Below are 17,679 nucleotides of genomic sequence, written 5' to 3' on the forward strand. Positions count from 1 at the left end.
GCACTGGACGGCTGGGCCCCTCTGCTGCCGGCCAGTGGCTGCAGAGGCCAGGGGCCCTCGGGAGACGGCCGCTGTTGGAAGAGGCAGCTACGGTGCCGGGGCTGGAAGCTGACCAGTGAGGAGCCAGCGACCCCGGCTGTGGAGGGGCCCAGGACTTCTGGGTGGGCCTGCTGGGTTCCCTCGTTTCAGATGCAGCCCCCGCCCCACCCCACTTCACTTCACACAGCACCAGCTTCAGGAACCAGAAGCCATTTGGTACTTTTCCCTAAACACGGAGGAATCTTTCCGGTTTCCCTTCTCACATGTTGCCGGAAGCTGGGCTTCCCAGGGGTTCTCCTAAACCCAGGAGGCCCTGCAACTGTTTCGTGTAGAATGGTTTCCCTGAATAGCAGAGGAGGCCAGCTGCAGCTGATGGAATGGAAAACAGCATCGGCTGCTGAGGGATGAACGTGGGCTCCTGGCCCTGATCATGGCAGCCCACCCAAGGGGGAGAAGATGTTTCAGAGGGGCTCAGCACTTGCCCTGGCCTTGGTCCGCTGCACCACCCAGTGCAACTGCAGCCACTGCTGCTTACCAAACAAGCTCCCAGGCAGATCACCTAAACCTTGCCAAGCCGCAATTTTCTCTCCTGGGAAATGGGGATAATGATAGCCCATAGAAAGGTCCTGAAGGTTCAATGAGACACTCGGAGAAAGCACTGGGCGTGGTGTCTGGACGGGCTAACATGTTCCCATGATCGCTGTCTCTGCTTTGGCACACAGGCCCTCAGGCCAGTCCTGGGGCCAATATGTTGGTTTTCAGTGGACAGTGGCAATACTGGCTACCCCTGCCTCCCAGTGGCCTCTGAGCTCCCCCCATGTATCACTGCCCCTGCGATTCACGTGGGCTCTCTCTGTCTAAACACTTCTTGTGAGAGCTGCCTGACCAAGACCTCATCATTCCTCAGGGGGCAGCTGAGATCTTCCCTCCCTTACGGCAGCCTGTGGTCCTTCGGGGAAAGACCTCACCACTTCCTTCTTACTCCCAAGCCCGGAATTTCATTGCATCCCCAATAAAGGGAGGGAGCCTCATGCAGTGTGTCATAGCACAGCTTTAGGGGACAGTTCAAGGCACACCTCCAGCTCTGTGGCCTTAGCTTGTCTGTGCCTCACTTTGCTTGTGTGTCAAATGGAGATCACACAAATAGTATTTTCTTCATAGGGCTGTTATGAGAAGAAAATCATCTTCAAAAATATGACTTTGAATGACTGTGTAGCCTTCTATCATGTGGGTAGATCATTAACCAATGCCCTGCTGGTGGGCATTAGGCTGGTTCCAACCTTTCACTATCACAAACAATGCCACAGTGAACATCTTGTATATAAATCTTTCTGTTTATTTCAGATTGCTTCCTTAGAAGAATTCCCCAAATTTTGCTTGTCTTAGAACAAAGTCTTGTCCACCAGAGTTTTCAATAATGCCCTTTGAAATAAAAGTACAGCTTATTATCCATCAGAAAAAGAAACATATGGAACATGTTAACCAAGGGGTGGTTCAAGAGGAAGGTAGAAATCGGTTCAAGATGGGTTTGGATCCGTTTCAGGGTGTCTGACACAGAATCATTTATAAAGCTCCCCTGGAGTCCCTTTCTCGGAGGAGAGGCGGAGTTTCATCCTTCAGGACCACTGATTTCTGTCTTTGAGGGAATTCCAAGGGGCTTTGATGTTCTTGGCATTGGAGAAGCAGCGATGGCAGATCAATAAATGAAGCCACGGTCAGTGGACGATACAGGACTCCCCCCGCCAGAAGGGGGCGATAGCGCCTGTCCCTGCCAGCCTTTTGGGACTTAGTTAACAAAGACTTCTTGCTAACAAGGACTTCCTTTGTGGTCTTCAAACTTTGGCTCCTATTTTATATACTTCTCTAACCTGTTTTTTTATTCCAGTCTTTTTTTCGTCCCACCTTTACACTTTTCAGATTCATTCTGGGTTGTCATTCATCCATTCATTCAAAGATATGTCTTAATTGCGTGCTTCTCCCCTGTCAGACCAAGATTGCTTTCAGACTTCCGGAGACCTAGACACACTTGCTTCGGAAGCCCCTCCCACACATCAAACATAAATTCACCCAGATTCTGTATTAAGTATATTTTTTCTGTAAACAAAAATAAGGATTATTTTTATAACTTTGCATTTGAAGTTATTTGGCTGTAAGTCATTCATTTGATTTATGGCTGGCTTTGATTTCTCAGCAATTATTGGGGTACTCAAGAATTCTTGCAAAGTGAAAAAAATCTAACCTGCACATTGTTTTCCAGTCTAATGAAATTTTTATGAATTTTTATGACTACTAAACAAACCATTAATAGGGTCGATGTAATATTTTGTTTTGTAGTCGTCTCATTAAAATTTTATTAATTTCCATTGCAAAGCTTTTCCTTCATGTTTTGGATCCAATAGCTCTGTTTTTGGGTCTTAAACTTTTTCACGGATCTCTGAAAAGTTTTCAGGTCTCCCGGTGGCTAATAGAGCCCTATCAGAGCGGGGTCTGGAGAGGAAAGACAGTACAGGGTGGACAGTACAGGGTGGACAGCACTGAGCGGCAGATGGACAAACTACTGTCACAGAAGAGGAAGTATTGCTTGATGGAGTGGGAGTGGGGTACGGTGAAGATATCATCTCCCCTAAGTCTGCTTGGGTCTGCAGGGGTCAGTGCAGGTTTTGGAGAGCAGACATTGCCCAGGCCAGAGCATGAATGGCAAACTTTTCTAAGCAGGCCTGAGGGAGGAGTGCATTGTGGGTAGAGGGAGCAGCACATGCAAAGGGGCTGGCCTGGAAAAGAATACAGAGTAAACAAGCTGGCTGGCCATGCAACTCTCCGCTCCCCACTCCCCGCTCCCATCTCTAGGCCCTTACTTTCAGACTGGCATCACCAGGGAGTTTGTCAGAATCATGTTTCAGGCTCCCCAGACCCCCTGAATTGGAACCTCCATTTTAATAGGATCCTTGGCAATTCACATGCATACCAAGGTCTGAGAGGCAGGCTCTAGTTCCAATTGGATCAGAGGCAGGCCTTCTGCCGGGGCTGGGGGTATGGGCAATGGGGTGGGGTGGGGGGCAGGAGGGTGGATAGCCTGCGTAGCTGCAGCCCCAGCAGAGCAGCAGTTGTTCTGAAAGTTTGGCCTGAAAGTCCATCTCTGGGGGCCCAGAATGTTCAATGATTGCTTGGAGGGTTGGAGCTTTTCCATTTAGAGAGTCTTCCATCCACTGGGCCCTCACAGTCCCTTCTGCTGGCCTTCACTCCAGACAGTCTGTCTTTCCTGGTAGCCTGCACGCAGTGATGGCCTAATAGACTGTAGGCTGTGTGCATAATGTATTCCTGTGAGTAATTGATCACATTAGGATGAGCCAGAGCAAGTAGTAGGAAGAAAAGGGAGGAGAGGCATCGATAACTGGGGGAGGAAACCTGCTACAAGCAGCTAATTAGCTGACTCTCTGAAGAGAGCCCTTTCACCATGAGGGCCCAGCTTGCTGTTGGCTGACCACCCTCCCCTGCTCCCCTGAATGGCTGGGCTTTCTGAAGAGTAAGGGGTAGTGGAAAGAGCTCCAGACTGAGCCAGAAAACTTGGCTTCTAGGCCATGTGATCTCAGACAAATCACTTATCTCTGGGTCTCAGTGTCACGGACTATAAAATGGGAAGGTTTGGATCAGTGGTTTCCAAATATGGCTGATATCAGAATCACCAGAGATACCTTAAAAAGGATAGATTCTCAGGTCGCATCTCTGCAGTGTTAATACAGTAGGTGGAGTGAGACCAGGAACCCGTGTTGTGACAAGAACCTCCTTCAACTCTGGCATGGCTGGTCCAATGGGCAGTTGGGAACCACTGGGTTGGAAAGATAAGCTACTTCCCAGCTCTGGCATTTTCAGATCATCGATAAGGACGGATTTTCCCATAACCCCTTGCAGAACATGAGCACAGTCCTGCGGAGAAACAGACAGGAAAGGCAGGCGACCTGTCTTCTGCTCCTGGCTCTGCAGCTGATTCATTACCTACTCACAGTTTCTCCTGAGGCTCACCTAACCCACCCATACATTTGCTGACAATGTCACCAGGCTTTCATCTGAGCACCATCACCGTGTGCCTGGGGAGATTTAAAAAATACAGCTGACTGGTTCCCATCCACTCAGAGATTGTGCTTCCATACATTTGGAGTAGCCCAGGATGGCGTGTTGTTTAAAGGCTGCCAGGTAATTCTGAAGACCAGTGATGTGTCCAAAGGCATTGCTGAATGGGACAACTGGTGCACCGGGGGATTGGACAGCACCCAGTTTTGGGAGGCCACTGTCATGCTGGCTGGAAGCATGGCCTGCAAAGAGTCCCAGGCAGATCCTCACTCACCTTTCCACCTCTAAGTGAGCCCGGACAAATCCTGCCAGGGGAGCACTCTGCTATGTGTCACCTGCGTTCAAACCTGGTGCTTTTGCCAATAGGTATCCTTGGACAAGTCGCAGGAGCAACATGAGTCTGTTCCTTTGTCTGTCAAATGGGGTCAGTGGTAACTGCATCCTGCCGGCCCAGTTGGGAGGATTACACGGAACAACTTGCAGACTGTGCTCTGTGAGTAGTCATGCTCGGTGGCAATTGTCCGCCCTTCCCAGCTGCCCTGCAGCCCCCTACACTGGGACCAGTGGAACCAGCCTGGTTGAATCTTAATATCTCTATTGAAAACTAAGCTTGGAGAGGGTCTGCTGCACTGTGCCAGAGGCCAGCAAGGAAACAGACCCCCAGCTTTCAGACCAGGGGGTAGTTTCTGGAATTACTCTGGTCTGCACAGCCAGCCAGTCACTCAGTCCCAGTATGTTTCTGCTTTCTTGAAGCTTTTGGAGCCTTGCTTCCTTTCCCAGTTGTTCAGCAGGGGTCGGTCTGCATGCTGGCCAGCCAGAGAGACTGAAGTCTCCTGCCCGGTCGCTCCCCATCCTCTTTCCATCACTCCAACCCAAGGACTTGTCAAGGTTCCACTGTTGCCCTCTGCAGACATGTTCTCCTCCTAGCAGCCACAAGGGTCCTCCTAAGATGTGAATCAGATCATGTAGGTGACTTTGACTGGCTCTCGGTGATCACTGAATAAAACCCAAACTGGTATGTAAGAGATACTGCCGAATACCTTCCCTTTCTCTTTGCATGAGCCTCACACTTTTTCCCCTGGTTTACGTGGCCTTGCACAACCTGGCCACCTATTTCTCATGCCATGCTACCCTTACTCACTTTGTGGGGCAGAAAAGTTGCTATGTGTTTTCCTACTATGTTTCTTGCCCTCCACTGCACAGAGTTAACTCCTTCTCCCAGGTCCTCTACCAGAGGGCAGGACCTTATATCTGAGTTTCAGTCAATGGAATATGAGGGAAAGTGACATTCACCACCTCTAGGCTTAGCCCCCAAACGTCCCAGGAGCTTTTTCTCTTTGCTCTCAGCTGCATGCAGAGGATGAACCAGACAACTCCAAGGAGACCTTAGGGGGTGGCAGAGCAGCTAATTAGAAAGAGCTTTGGTTTTGAATAACTGAGTGAAAAACTACACACCAGACATCTGATTGGCTCAGACTAGAAGGAGAATAAACTTTTATTGTGTGAAATTACTGAGATTTGAGTTGTGTGCTCCAGCAGCTAGATTACTTATCCTGACTCAAGGCCTGTTCTCAGTTAAGATTCATCCTGCTTCTCCCATGCTTTTCCATCTGCTTGGAATGCTTTTCCCTGCTATTCTTCACACGCTTGTCTCTTTAGCCTTTAGGTCTTCATTTGAAAGTCACCACCCAACTGTTAGTTTTCTTTGTGTTCTTGCCAATTTTTTTAATTGAACTTTTTACAACTTGTGTGTGTGTATTTAAAATTAGTTTTCTATTGTTTTCCCCTAGAATATAAGCACCCAAGGGCTTTAATCAAGTCTGTCTTATTCCCCTTGGTATATATGCCAAACAAAGTTTCTGACAAAAAGTGGTCATTTAACAACTATAAACTGATGGATTAAATGGAGGAATGAACTAATTATGTATGATTCAGTTCAGTTCAATGCACATTTTGACTGGGCACCAACTTTGTGCAAGGCATTTTACACACACATAATGCATTCTCTACTCAATTCTCATGAATACTCTAGTGGAGAGGTGAGATTATTTATCCCCACTTTACACATAAGGATCAAAAGGCCCTGCTAGCAACCATAATAACACAGAAATGTTATGAGGACGCCTTTACTCATGGCATCTGTCATTCACCATATTTCTGAAAGGTAGGGACTATTACCTCCAAAAACAAAACCTTATGCTCAGGCAGACGAAGTCACTTCTCCAAGGTCATGCAGCTATTGAGGTCATGCAGCTGAGATTTAAATCCAGGCCCAGGGGGAGGGAATGGTGAAGAGCAGGGACCCACCTCTCTTACGGTGCTATTCTTTCTAAAGTCTGACAGCCTCATTAGAAATCCCAAAAGAATCTCCTGAGCATGGGCAGAAATGAAGACATGGAATTTCTCCAGAGTCCTATGAGCTCAGCTTGCAATGGGATTTCATTTTAAACGCAGGCCCCATTCTCCCCCAGGGCGCCTGGGATTAGGGGGTGCCATTCCGCATCCTGGGAATGCGGCTCTGGTCTGTCTGCGCAGGGCTGGCCACCCCTGAAAAGCTGGAGACATGAGTGCCCAGGTTCATCTGGGGAGAGCAGCCGGGGCTGTTGATAGGCAGAGAAAATCTGTGATTAATTATGGCAGATGAAAGTATGAAGTAATGAATCCTTTCTGAGGGCTGGGCACGCTGAGGAGTCTCCCTCTCTGAATGCATTTGGAGATGCACCGCGCCTTCTGAAATCAGCCGCAAACTTTAATGGCTGCAAGTTCTGCGCCTTGGCGGGCTGTGGATTGGATGGCAGGGAGAACTCGTGAATTCTCTGGGGCGGGAGCTAATTAGGGTGCAATTTTTCAATTACGGAACACTGAGCGAGTTTCTCCTCCATCTCCCCGAGCCACTCCTCAGTGGATACACATCATTTGTCTATTTTCCTTTTATTTCTTAATCATTTGATGATATGACAACAATTATTTGTCATTTGGAAGAGAAAATCGTCACGGAGCTATTGTTACCCTCTTGAAACCCCGGCTCCTCTGTGGAGATGGTTACATTTGATAAATGTTTTCCATTCCCGCCGCCCCTCCCCCACTCCCACGGGGGGGGGGGGTTGGCATGGCAACAGGAAGCTTCAGCCTGTGACGCGGGCCTGCTGTGATCGGAGCGCCATTTGTTAAAAATGGAAAAAAGAGCAGGATCAACTTTAAAAGAGCTGTAGCCCAGAGCTCCGGGCCCACCCACGTCACCTAGGTTGAGGCTGTGGCACATTTGCTTTGGGAAATTTGGTCATTTCTCTGAGCTAATAAGCCAGCTTCAGTGTCAGGAATGCAAAACAGAAATGGAACAACAAGAAAAAAGGCCAAGAAAAAAAAGCAGAAATGGGAAAGCTTAAATGACTTTGTTTAAATGTCATGCATGGTACTCTCAAAACCCTGTTGTCATATGTGTATGCAAGTTAATTAAATGGAAAAATGTCAAATTAGTTGCTTAAAATATTAATGGCAGGAATCACCCCAGATTCAAGAGAAGACACAGTAGTGGGAATGAATCTTTTAGGACTGAACCCTTTTTTTGGTCATCCTCCTCTCACAAAATAGATCTTTCTTCAATCCTTGGAAAGATCAGGGGCTGCTAAAGGGTTTTGTAGGTTTGGGGGACCAAAGCTTCCCAGTGGGTTTGCAACCTGCGATTCTGTGACACAGGACTCACTGGTGGCATTTTTATTTCTGCAGCATCGGCTTTGTGTAGGGGATTCGAGTCCCTGGAAAGGCCCAATAATCTAAATATGTCTCAGTGGTCCCTTCTGGAGTCTGAGTAATTTGCCATTTTCTTCTTTTGGTTTTCGAAAGGTATTTTAGTTTAAACAGCCCATTAGAATGCAAAATAAGAAAAGATTGCACAAAAAGGGGTGCTAATGTTTTACTCATCAAATGTTTCTTTAGTACTCCTGGGGTCCTAAGCCTTTGCTGAGTAAAATGGTGAGGAAGGGTGAGTCACAGACTGACTCAAGGGTTTCAGATTTGGTAGGGAGAGGCCACAGGCCCCTAATCTACCTCATGTTTGCATGTGGGGAAATGCAAGACTTGAGAAAACCAGGAACAGTCCCAAAGCCATCCAACTACTGAGTGGTGATCAGTTCTGCCCACCTCCCCCAGGGACTCCCACATATTAGAGGACAACAGGGCACGTATAGACAGGACAGGGCATGCTGCATGCCTAACACTGAAGAGGGCAAGGTAGAGGGGGGAAAGTGGGGATCTGGGTATCAGGGTGACGTCTCCATCAGCAAAGAGCATCGTCTGCCATGACAGCCAATCCTGCATAGGATGGATGTAGTTTCTCCCTCTTCTGGCACAGGCTGCCAGGCAATGAAAGCAGGTACTGTTTATTGAGAAGTTAAGGCTAATGACTGCATAGACGTGTTCATAATCATCTCATAGTTTGAGCATCAGTTCAGCCCTGACAGACAGATGTTGTCTCTATTTTACAGATTAGGAAAGTAGGAGGCCTCCAAGCAAAGAAAGTGGCTGAACTGAATATGCAGGAATTTGGAATCCTACGGTAGGCAGTGGGATATCCGTTTACCCAGTAACTGCAGATTAGCAACAGAAATGCCTCATAACAGGGGCAAGGCCCAGTTTCCTCAAGTGGTATCTTCAAGAGGAAGGAGGAGGTATTCTGAGATGCCCTGTGGAAAAAAGTTCCAAATACTTCAGGGAGATCCTATATATTTTTATCCTTTTCTTGTTCCTGTCAGTGTGGTAATGAATCATGGGCCCCTGAATACATCTATATCCTAATATCCAGAACCTATAATGTTACTTTATATGGCACAAAACCTTTGCCGATGGGAAGCATCTTGAGATGGGAAGATTATCCTGGATTTGAGGTGGCTCCAATATAATCACAGGGTTCCTGTAAGAGGGAGACAGGAGGGTCAAAGTGAGGAGTCAGAGATGTCACAGGAGGAGCGGAACGTGGAGTGCTGCACTTTGAAGATGGAGAGAGGGGCCGTGAGTCAAGGAACACAGGCGGCCACTAGAAGCAGGAAAAGCATAGGCAACGGGCTCCCTGCTGAATTCCCCAGAGGCAACAGCAGTGTCAACACCTCAACTTTAGCCCAGTGAGGATGACTTTGGACTTCCAGCCTCTCGCCTCTGGAACTGTGAGAGAGTGAATGTGCGTTGCCTTAAGCCACATAGTTTGTGGAAATTTGTTACAGCAGCAATAAGACCCCGTACAGTCAGTTGTTGTTAAGGAGCAAACCTCCTCAATGCTGCTTTCTCATCCCTGCCTAGGGGTTGGGTAGGGCAGCTCTGCTTTGGATCATTGTTTGGTTCTGAGTATCTTCACCAGCTGCATTCTGGGACAATGGCTGCCAGGGCTGTGTTCTTTCCATGGCAATGGCAAAAATGGAGAGAAAACTAGCAGACACTTGCAGTGCCTGCTGTCATTTCAGCTTAGAGACACCCCACTTCTGCCCACCTTCCATTGGCCAAAGTCAGTCACGTGGTCAAGCTGACCGTCAGTGGGAACTGGAAATGCATGTGACCTAGTCTAGGGGGAGGTACTGCAAAGTCACACAGCAAAGGGCGAGGATGTATGATTCTAATACTGGGGAGGGGTAGTAGGAGATGGGACCTGCCACATTTTTCTTGAAAATTCATCATGTGTATTAGCATCTTGAAGGCTCTGAGAAGTTCGGTAGTAAATAAGCCTATTTAACTGTTAACACAGAGTTCCCCAAACTTCCTTAAGCAGAGAATCCTGTCTTCCTGCAGGATTAATATTTTGAAATATGCTCCTGTAGGCAGTTCATCTCAGAAGTTCGAGGGAAGAGAAAGCAATGGACTTGACAGGGCCTTGGAGAGTGGATTCAACTAAGCAAATAATAAGACTTTTAGCAGTGGTACAGTGAAACTGACCATTGGTCATGAGTTACAGGGACTCTTTCTCCTGAGAACCTTATCAAACATGCCATTCTCAAATGGACAAGAAGGACTGAGAAGCTGCTGTCTGAAAGAGCTACCACAACTGTCCTGGAGACTGGACTTCACTAGCTGAGAGCCTATTGGAAATTCCTCAAAAGGCAGGCACTCACCTCTCCTCTGAGGGCAGGAGCGTCTCCGCCAGCTGGACTTCCTGCAGACACGGACTGGGTGTTACTAGACTGGAAACAGACAGAGGTGGGTGAAACAGGTTTCCCAAAATGAGTCTGACCATTTCAGGCCTGCTAACAAAAGTTCCCCTGGAATGGAGACGTGAACTCTTTCCTCGTAGGACCTAGACTAGGAACAGGCAGGGGCGCAAGAAGCAAGTTCCCCAGTGTGGGTGCCGTCAGCTCCAGCTGTGTGGGAGAGCCAAGGTGCTCGGAGTGGCATCTCACACTGACTCCAAGAGGTGCGCAGAGCAATACCGTGAGCCCTCTGACACATGTGGGGGCCTCCCCTGCTCTGAGAAACAGGGGTAAGGAGGACACGCTACCTCCGCACCTGACCTGTCCCCCTCCAGCATGAGGCCCCACTGCCCGGCTTGGGAAGGGCTGGCCACTGCGTGGGATGTTGACTTATCTGACACACTTAATTAGCCTATTTCCATGTAACGTGTTTTAACAGAGGCCATTACAGACTAATAAAAGAAAACAATAGTGCCGTAAATCCCAGGATCAATAGAAAGGAAAGCAGTGAGGCTGGTAACAGCTTCCTCTGAAATATCCAGAGGGCTTCAGTAATGAAATTCCCCTTGAAATTTAAGGACAAGGGGAAAAAATATTTTCCAGCTCCCTTATTCACTCAGCAAATATTTAGAAGGTGAAGACTATGGGACAGGCTCTTGCTTAAACCCTCAAGGCATAAACAGAAGGCACAGCCTAGTGGGGGAGAGACACACAAAAACAGGAATGTCACAACTCAGTTATGAACAAGAGCTGGAAGGAGAGGCTTCCCAGCGGCAGAATATTTGCATAGGCTCTGACAGGTGAACAGGAGTTTCTGCCTGGAGAAGGGAGTGGGGAAGGACAATGCTAAGGGAAGGACGAGCACACAGGAAGCTCAGAGGCAGGAAGGGGCATGGTGAGTCCGGGGAACAAGGAGTGCAAGAGAAACAGGGAGTGTAGACTGTAGACGTGGGGATGAAAGGGGTGCGGCTGAGGCATGGTGGGGAGAGCCTTCTTTGCCAAGGTGGATTTTGGATTCTTTTGAGATCCAGAGAAGTTGAAGGAGATTGAGAACCACCGTTACCAGAAACCAGCAGTGCACAGAGACTCTGACTTGGTTCCTTGGGTACCCGTGGGGTGCTGGCCCAGCACCTGGGAAGTCGTGCGGGAGCCACATGCCTGGCTTTCCCAGGCACACTTGGTAGGGCCCCACAGCCCCAAAGTCTGCTTTATCCTGTGATAAGCACAGCATCGGCTCCCAAATTTGGACGCAGGACTGGAGGGAGTTGAGGAAGTGGAGGTAAGACTGTCCATTCACCTGGAAGAAGCGGGTTGCCCCAGAGACGCCCATGAAGGTGTTGTGAGGAATACATGAGACACTGACACTCCAGGTGGCTCCAGGGACCGCCGTCTGCTCTTCTTGAGGGACCATGCCGGTGCGAGGGGCACACGCATGGCGGGTGAGCCTGGGGGTGGAAGCCTGGTGCAGCGAGGTCAGGCCACCCGCTCAGTCTGCTTCCAGATTATGCTGTAGTCAAGAGGGAGATAGATTGTTAGCTTAGCTTTGCCATCAGCCAGCAGCTTCACAGAAAACGATTCACCCCATTTCTGGAACCTCAGTTTCTTTATGGTAAATGAATTTTCCTCAGTAACTCTCCTTCAACCAAACATCTGATCGGTCACCAAATCCAGCTGATTTTCCCACCCAAAATATGTTTCCTTCATCCTAGGTGAGGCCTCCATCATGTCTCATTTGGAAACTGTCAGACTTCCTGTCCTTGCTTCTCTGCTGTAGAGAGCACACTTCAGTCTGTGAAGAGCCGGGCAGTAGACATTTAGGCTTCGTGAGCCACGTGTATCTATGTTGCATATTATTCTTTGGTGGAAACAACCTAAAAGCCCGCCAGCTGATGAATGGATAAACAAAGTGGTCTATCCATTCAGTGGAGAGCCATTTGGCCATGATGAGCAGTACTAGTTCATGCTACGACACAGTTGAACCTTGGAAACATACTGAGTGAAAGAAGGCAGACACAAAGGATTCATTTATATTTAGGTTCCATTTATAGGAAATATGCAGAATAAGCAATCCATAGACACAGAGAGTCAGGCTGGGGGTGAGGAAGGGGGTGGGGACTGATACAGGAGACAAGGTTTCTCTTGGAAGAGAGGAAAAATGTTCTAGAATTGGCAGTGGTAATGCTTACAGAACTCTGTGGGTATGCTAAAATCCATTGAATTGTACACTTTAAGTGAATAGATTATATGGTACGTGAATTCTATCTCAATAAAGTAGTAGTAAAAAGTTATAAAAAAACGTTTTTAGCTCACAGGCCATATGAAAACAAACCACAGGCCAGATCTGGTCCATGGGCTCTGGTTTGCTTATCCCAAGGTTCTACGTTGCTGCCGCCAAAATGAATGGTCTGAAATGCAGCCCTGATCTTGTCAGTCTTCTGCCAGGGAATCTTCAGTAGCTCCCCATTACCCACAGGAGAAAGAACTGATTCTTTGGCTGACATTAATGATCTCCCACACTTCTGTTTCCAGATTGTATTTCTAGTCTCATGTCCACCCATCCCTCTCCATGCTACAACCACATACACGAATATTCATATCCACTGACACTTCCCTTTGATTTGGTTTCTGCTGTGCCTCAGCCTTTAGTATTTTGGAAATTTCTTGCTCACCTCTCAAACTCTCACTCTGGTGTCCTTGTCCTCTACGGAACCTTCCCCAAGCTCCCTGGAGGATGGATTGCTGTTTCAGTGTGTGTTGTCTTGAATTACATTTATTTGATTAAATATATGCTTTGCTTCATAAGACTGTGAGCTCCTTGGCAGCAGCAAAATGGGAACCATGTCTTTACTTCTTGGCCCAACCAATGCTCAGCACAAGTGCCTGGCATGCAATCAACATTTAGTAACTGCTTTCTTGAAATGAATTGAAGCCAGTGAGAAGCAGACTAGCTAAATGATATCAGAGAAATACAGCAAAATCATACTGTGGAAAGGCTCTTAGAGGCTCTCTGTTAACCTAAGCCCCTCATTTTCTATGATAAAACCAAGACCCAGAGAAGGCAAGTGACTTGCCTGAAGTCACCCAGCAATTAGGGGCTTAGGGATATCTAGAGCTTAAGTCTCCACCCTCCCCCCCCCAACCCTGGGTGCTCTTGTGTGCACACCTCCATGTTTTCCTACAGTCCCTTCCAACATTGGCACTCTGGGAATCAAGGCAGTTTGCCATAGCCAGCTTTTATATCCATCTCCTCGGCTCAGGCAAGCCGAACATCCCAAGGGCCAGCAGCCTGGATGTCCCCTCTCCCTCCCATTGCAGGTACTCTTAGCTCCTAGGAGGGATCAACTACCGCGGGAGGGGCTGGAGGAGCTGGCTAGAGACTCCAGGCATCACTGGCTGCAGGAACGGAGAGCAGCACCCAGCCTCTGATGCAGCTGGGGCTGGGGGTTGGACCGCGGCTCGGATTTGGACCCCACAGTTTGATTTATTGCATTGAGTACTTGTTCCACACATGTTTTTCCTATGCCTGGGGACACCCCAGGCTGACTGTGGCTCTGTTTCTTTTATCCTGTGTGTGTGTGTGTGTGTGTGTGTGTGTGTGTGTGTGTGTGTGTCTGGGAGAGAGAATAACAGAGAGAGAGAAAGAGAGAGGTATTTCTGAGCCAGCTGCAGGATCAGGTTCCTTATAGGCTGCTAAATAATTAAAGAAGATTCCAGGATTTTGCTAAGGCTTATTCCTTCCACGCAGTTACACATAAGGCGCAGCCTGCAGCTGAGCTCCTACTATGGGCCAGGCACTTAATCCTTTTAAGCCTCACAATAACTCCATACTGTAGATGAGATTGCCCCTGTGTTAAGGATGAGGGAACCAAGGCTGGGAAAGGCATGCCTAAGGCCCCTGGTTAGTAACAGCGGGGAGGAGCCTCGGTCCAGATTCTAGCCTTTGTTCTGCCACACTAGCCCCTGCACCCTCCCCTCTTTAGGGAGCATCCCCTTTGGCTAGGCACCAGGCTTTAACAAACACGTGATCTCCATCTTCGTAGAGTTTCATTCGTATTTGTATGGCGCGCCGTTTTCCCACCAGCCTTATGGATAGCTTTGCTAAAACTCATCAAACTCCAGGCTGTGTTATTGACCCACCTTTATGTTTTATATTGATTCTCTGACTTCCTGAGCTTAGAGATCAGCTGTTCCAAGGCCTCTCATTTAGCAGGGGAAGAAATGAAGGATTTGGGAGGTCAAGCAACATGTCCCAGACAGGCTGGCTGGTTGATGGCTGAATGGGAAATGAATCTTTGTCTCTTACCTCTCAGTTCAAGCTCTTCTGTCCTCGTTTGCCTTCACGCTGCAAGCTCTCTCTCCACGGAAACTTACCGAACCACGTCTAGTCACTTCCACCTCAGCGGTGGGGAGTGATTCTCCTCATCTCAGATTGTGTTTATATCTCGGTGATGCTCCCTCATCTCTGCGGGTGGAAATAGGACACCACATCATGGGCCAGGAAATGAAGATTCTGTTCATAGTTTCCATGATGCTGGCTTGCAGGAGCCTCAAGTCCCTGCCCACCTGTCCTGGCGTGGGCACAAGGACAGACCTGGAGAGGGAGATCTCACTCTATCCAACCTTCCCCATTTACATTTGAGACACTGAGCCCAGAAAGGATTGAAGTGGCTAATAATAATGCAAGCACACAAGGAGATGAGGGTCAACTTTAAGACTAGAACTTGATGGCTTTGCTGCAAGATGTGGTTGCAGTTTTGAGGAGCCATTTGCCTTTTCTTGTGTGTCTCAAGTGAAAGAATGAGAACCACGGGTCCTCATGAATCGGAGGCAGATGACAGCTCATTTGAAGAAGGCCATTCTAATGCTCAGTGTTGTCTGAATTGCTTGAAGATTGTCTGAGAGGTAGTGAGTTCCCCCTGGCAGGAGACGGCCAAGTAGAAGCTGCGTAAGACGCCCAAGAGTGTGAAGTAGTAATCAGCTTGAAGAGGGTCAACCTCCTACCCCAAAAGCCCACGGTCCCGAGATCTGCGCCTCCTTTCCATTTGGGAAACTGGGAGAGCAGGGAGAGGTGTGCTAGTGGCTCCAGTGATAGGAAAAGCCTTCTGCCTAAAGAGGTTTCATTGTTGACCATCAACCACAGATTTTGTGGTATGTTCTCTGAAATGTACATCTGGGCCCTGCAGTTTAACCTTAGTCCCCGAGGGGATGTCTAAGTAGATAAAAGGCCACAGCACATAGAGGATATTACAAAACCTCCTTCTGGGGAAATGGGTGGGGATTGGCCCAGACACTCGGCTGGAATTGATGGGGCAGATGAAAGGCCAGGAAATGGTGGAGCATTCAGTTCTGGGCAGCAGCTGGGACTTCTCTACGGACCAGAGGCTATGGCCCGGAGCATGCAGGGGTTTCTTCTCGTAGGTGAATCAGATCTGGATGCCTATCCTGAGCCTGCCTCTCACTACCTGTGTGCGGGTAAGTCACCTGGCATCTGAGCAGGTTTTTGGAACTGCATAATGGCTGACTGTGACTCCTTCCTCTTGGGGTTGTAAGCACCCACCGAGAACAGATAGTGATGTTCCTAACACAAGCTGGGGGAGGAAGTGGTTTGAATCCCACATCTTGATTTACTGAGTGGGGTAGTCACTTTTCAAAGTCTCTTCCTCAGCTTGGGGCCAGCCCAGACCAACTGTGGTTTCCTTTCTTTGTGTGTGTGAGCAAGTATATGTGTGTGAGTTACCTGCCTTTCACTGGCCCCAGGGTTCATGTCCACCTGAGAGCCCAGGACTCTCAGATCTACCCAACATGCCAAGATGTTCTGGGACCCAGCCACACTCTGGTATGCCTGGGCAGACCACGGTCTGTGCAAATGGGGTGCATCCCTCATACAGGCTGGGACAGGTGGGGGGATTGCCCTGGGAAAATCAAATAATGTTGTGAATCATACATAACAAAATCAGGTAAGCAATACAATTCTCTTCATCTTTATTTTATTTTCCACAGGTTTTCTTAAATCTTTGATATATTATATTATATTATTATTAGAATCTATTATATTAGAATCTGGTAAAAGTCCATATCTGATCTGACATCAAATCAATGAGTTAATTATTTTCTTGAGCTATCTCTAGGTCTTTCAGAGAGCACCTTCATTTCCATACCACCTGCCCCCATAAAGTTTTGGGAATCACCGAGAGTTACTGCTCAAAAAGGAAGATTATTCTCCAGGAGGTGGGAGACTTTGAATCTGGGTATTCTTCTCCACCAACCCAATTGGGCCTTAATTTCCCAGTTCTGTTTGGAGACCCATAATGCCTACCCTGTCCTACTTCACAGGTTGATACAAGACTTGAGGGGGTGGAAGACTTGTGAAATGCCAATTGAGGATTCTGGAATTCCACAAGGACCAGGTACAGAGTCTATGCAAGTGTTATGCTAGGCTCCAGGATCCAGAGATGGCAGGACCTACCCTCTGCCCCCAGGAACTCATCGTCTACTCTTGTTCCTAGTAGTGGGCTTGGAGTCTGCATGCTTCTTGTGCCCGTGTGGCATACAGTTTTCTTGCCCATGATTTTTGGTGATGGGGTTCTGCCATGCTTGGCTCCTCTCCGTCCTGCAATGCTCTCCCTTTCCCCACCCCACATGTTCACTCTGCAGGGATGCAGAGCGGGAGGGGCCTCTGTACACCCTCTTGTCCACGTGGCAGCTGAGACCAATGAGTCTCAGAGAAATAAATGAGTCGCCAAGACCCCATAGCAAGATGGTGGCCGTTGGGAGATTAGGGCTCCTGGTTTTGTTTTTAACATCTTATCAAGATTTAATGTACATTTATTCTCAATATGTGAGACATACAATATAAAGATTTCATACTGAATAAATGATATTCAGTAAGCGAATAAAGGAAAAAAATGGAGGAATTTGCATTGTTTTGGCTACATTATTTGAAATACAAATATGCAGATTTTATCACTGAAAAAAATCTGAATTGTTTCTTTATTAAGGACTTCAACTGAGCTTAGGACTTTTTCACACCTCAGTTAGAAAGAAAACACAACAAAACCCCAGACAAAGTAGACTTACAGTTTACTTGTTTCCCCTCTTCTGACCCATCTGATAACATATAATAGCAAAAGTTCTCTGGTTGCTGAGACAGTAAGGACTGTTCCACATTATGCCAAGAGAGATGACATCTGGTAGGAGCTTAAACGGTTGTAAGTCTGGGGAGAGGAATTCCAGGGCAAAATACCTTTAAAAACCGAAATTAGTCTAAGGGAGAAATAAAGTTTAAAACTCGTTTATTGCTTACAAAACTGCAGTCCAGCCCATCTCTCTCTCCTGCTCCAGCAGAAGCAAAACCGGCCCTCCCCTCCCCTCTCAGGTACAGATAAGCCCTCTGTTGCCCAGG

Source organism: Manis javanica, chromosome 8, assembly GCF_040802235.1.
Source record: "Manis javanica isolate MJ-LG chromosome 8, MJ_LKY, whole genome shotgun sequence".
NCBI classification, from domain to species: domain Eukaryota; kingdom Metazoa; phylum Chordata; class Mammalia; order Pholidota; family Manidae; genus Manis; species Manis javanica.